At 46.2% G+C, this 3,833-nt stretch overlaps 2 non-coding genes across 2 annotated transcripts; both read right to left on the reverse strand.

Annotated features, from left to right (window-relative positions):
- Window positions 1-1,428: 1,428 nt before the first annotated feature.
- Window positions 1,429-1,500, reverse strand: Trnad-guc. The gene has a single exon. It is a non-coding gene; the product is annotated as a tRNA-Asp (tRNA).
- A 731-nt stretch (window positions 1,501-2,231) lies between these two features.
- Window positions 2,232-2,303, reverse strand: Trnad-guc. The gene has a single exon. It is a non-coding gene; the product is annotated as a tRNA-Asp (tRNA).
- Window positions 2,304-3,833: the final 1,530 nt, after the last annotated feature.

A 3,833-nucleotide genomic window follows, 5' to 3' on the forward strand; every position in this document is an offset into this window, starting at 1 on the left:
CCACTACTATATACCACAACTAATACACAACACCTTATCAACGTATATCCACCACCACCACCACCAACACCCATGCACGTGCTACTTGACACACTGCGTTCTTCGGCTCCCCTCCCTCCCTCCCTCCCTGTTCCTCCCCTCAAGGCGTCCTCTACCCTTACCCTCCTTCCCTTACGCTTCTCCCCTCCCCCTAACCGTGACTATGCCCCTCACCCTCACCTGCCGTAAATTGGGTCGGCGCGGCAAGGTAACGCCACTCGCTGTAAAATGAAATGCTTAACGTGAGTGAAATCCAATCATGGCGCCACATCCCTCCTGCGACGCGGCGCCATCACCACTACCACCACCACCACCACTGCTGCTGCTGTTAATGGTACTACTGATATTGTTATTACTACTCCTCCTCTTCCTCCTACCGCTACTATTGCTGTTTGTCTCACTATTGGTTTACTGCTGTTGTTGTTGTTGTTTCCGCTGTATTCCTATTGTCGTCACTGTGAATGACACGTTTCCCTTATGTTAATTTGTATTAGGCCTCGAGTCCCTCACTGTGACCCCAAGGCCTTCCTCTCCTGCGGCGGCGGCACCGTTAATCTGCACGGCGCCTCCCTGTACCTACAGCCTCGGCAGCGACATCCCCACCGTCACGTTCTCCAGTGTCCGGCGCGGCCCTCAGTGGTGCAAGCAGTGTGTGGGAGTGTTACTGTGTGGTTGTGGCGTGCTGGCAGTCAACGTCCAACACTCCCTTTGGTCTTGGGTACGAACATGTTTTGCGAGTAACTATCTTTCCTTTCAGTCCTATTCAACGCTTGTTCTGATTATCATATATATATATATATATATATATATATATATATATATATATATATATATATATATATTAGGGTTTTCCATTTACGGTGGAGCTTACTACATTTCACTACGCTGTACACATTCTGCAGCATTAGTGATTCATCCAGGCCGTTTCTTTCAATGTCAGAAAGTGAACTTGAAGTGTATCACGTGTCGGTGTGCTGCAGGTGTCCAGACTCTCTTGTCAGGCAAAGGTTTGCGTCTGAATCCGAATTTGAATGATACGTAATGAAAACTTGAGTTATTAATTTGATTACGAAAATTGGAAGAAACGTAAGTGCGTGTGTGACTCAGCGCGGCCTTGACTCCTGAGTATCACGTGGTGGGCGCCTGTTGGCAGCTGTGCCTCCCTGAGTTAAACATTTACGAAATTTACATTACTTGCTGCACCTTTCGGGTTTAGCGTTCATGCAGTGTGTTCCGTGGCGAGGCTGTCACTCGACACCCCGTGCCTGTCCTCTCGCTCAAGGAAGACAGTCATTGTTCGCTAGTCAGTGAAATCTTAAAGCAGCCGGCTAGAGGCACGATTCAAACACAATGTTACCTACTTGCCAAGCACACGTTCAAAACTTTATCCTCCCCGGCGGGGAATCGAACCCCGGTCTCCCGCGTGACAGGCGGGGATACTCACCACTATACTACCGAGGACTGAGAATTCATGGCCAATTATAACCTAAAGTTGTTGCATACTAATATTATTGTTATTAGTGGCATGAGCGGCATTCCTCGGAGCTGCTGGGATGAACGTTGGTAGCTGCTGTGGAGGAGCCACAAACAAGTCTCAAAACAACAGTATCAAGATACGTCTCAAACTATTATGGCCAACATTTAGGGATCTCTTCCCGTAACCATGTTTTGGAAGCTGCACATTAAACATCTTTTTATTCTCTCATTTTTCCTTCCATTTTGTTTGCATCCTTAGTTTGATTCATTCACAACCTCAAAAAATAAAGAAAAGAGCAGCGCAGCACGTCAGGACACACACCACAGGTAAGGTGCTCACTGGAGATAAGTGACCTTGCCGCCACGCACCGCCCCACGTGTACACCACACGCCTTCCCTGCTTACCCTCGCTCACCACTCTCACTACACCTGGTGTTTGAGGCGGAGACACACGAGTCACCAAAGCAACACTTCAATCACTTCACTGCGCTGGGAAGGTCAATATATCCTATTGATGAGAGAAGAGAGATCAGGAAGTAGTGTACCCTCAGCCTGCCTCAGTACAGGCCTGCTGGTGCACCCAAGCCTCGGCGCGCTGACGCAGGGAAGGTTGCACAAACACACACACACAGAAAGAGCAGAGGCACGTACTGTGAGTAACACAGTTTTGCCACAAAACACAGGTAAACTTCAGGTGTCAGCGAAAAATATAGATCCTCCCCGGCGGGGAATCGAACCCCGGTCTCCCGCGTGACAGGCGGGGATACTAACCACTATACTACCGAGGACTGAATATACTCAAAAGATTCTGGGTAGAAGATTATTACTACTACTGCTACCACCACTACTACTATTACTACTACGAATAACAATAATAATAATAATAATAATATACCAACATGATCAACAGCATCAGCACCACATCTAACAACACAACGTCTAAAAAAAAAAAAAAAAAAAAGTCACAAAAGAGGAAAGAATAAGAATAAGTGAATTAGTCAGTTTTGCAGTGGCCAACAGCGACACTACACCTGTACCCCGCTACCTGTACCCTGCCACCTGTACCCCGCCACTTGTAGTCCACGCGCAAGGAGGTGAGTGTGGCGCGACCCTCCTGCACCTGGCCGCCACCACCACTGCTGCTGTCTGACTTTCATGAAGATATTAGTAAGTACTGTCTAAATGGATGGAGACAGTAAGCGTGGTGGTAAATCAGTAATATGGTGAAGGAGCGGCAATGTGTTGGGAGCGTAAGTTAAGTTGGCTCAGTCCACGGGTTCATATTGCAGGGCTGTGTTGGTGACGAGCAGGAAGGATGAAGGAATGAAAGGAAAGGAGAAAAGCTAAACCCATTAAAGCAGGTGAGTACACGTTGTTCATGATGGGCTGACACACGAGTGGATAGGTAAATGTACAAATAAGAATTGATTAACTGGTGTGTGTGTGTGTGTGTGTGTGTGTGTGTGTGTGTGTGTGTGTGTGTGTGTGTGTGTGTATCTACAAATAAACAAACACACACACACACACACACACATACACACCAACAAATATATACCTGACAAAAATACACAAACATACACACATGTAAGTCTTCCATACACACACACACACACACACACACACACAGCAAAGCAAAAGGAGTTTCAGGTTCACTTCTAAGACTTAAAATACATGTTCTTCCCAATAATCTCTCTCTCTCTCTCTCTCTCTCTCTCTCTGTCACACACACCCGGCGCTCCTGCTGTTGCTCCATTTCCGTGTTTTCCAGTTTCCCTAACAATAGCTCAAGGTAACGCCAGAATTATGATTTTCCTTGTTTTTCCTCCTTGACAGTTTTCCAGTGTTGTTTTTTCCTCGCACTGCTAATGGTTACCGGAAAGAGAAACACAGAGATACTAGGAATAGCTCTCTCCCTCTCCCTCTCTCTCTCTCTCTCTCTCTCTCTCTCTCTCTCTCACTAACGAGAATCTCTGAAGTCGGCACAAACAACACGAATGGACGTTACAGATATATTCTCGTAACATTAAATTTCACGAACTGATCTTCAATTTTTTTTTTTTTTCTTTTAGTAAATAACTCGATATTTTCACTCGTTTTTCCTTTTCTTGTACATTCACTTTTATTTTCTTATCTCATCTAATCATTATTTACGTGTGTGTGTGTGTGTGTGTGTGTGTGTGTGTGTGTGTGTGTGTGTGTGTGTGTGTGTGTGTGTGTGTGTGTGTGTGTACTTCAGTATTGCACAAACAAGAGGCTTACTCTGCAGAACACACGCAGACGCAACGCAGGTGGGTGGTACGCGGGAAGATGTGCTCAGG

Source organism: Portunus trituberculatus, chromosome 31 (genome assembly GCF_017591435.1).
Source record: "Portunus trituberculatus isolate SZX2019 chromosome 31, ASM1759143v1, whole genome shotgun sequence".
Lineage (NCBI taxonomy): Eukaryota > Metazoa > Arthropoda > Malacostraca > Decapoda > Portunidae > Portunus > Portunus trituberculatus.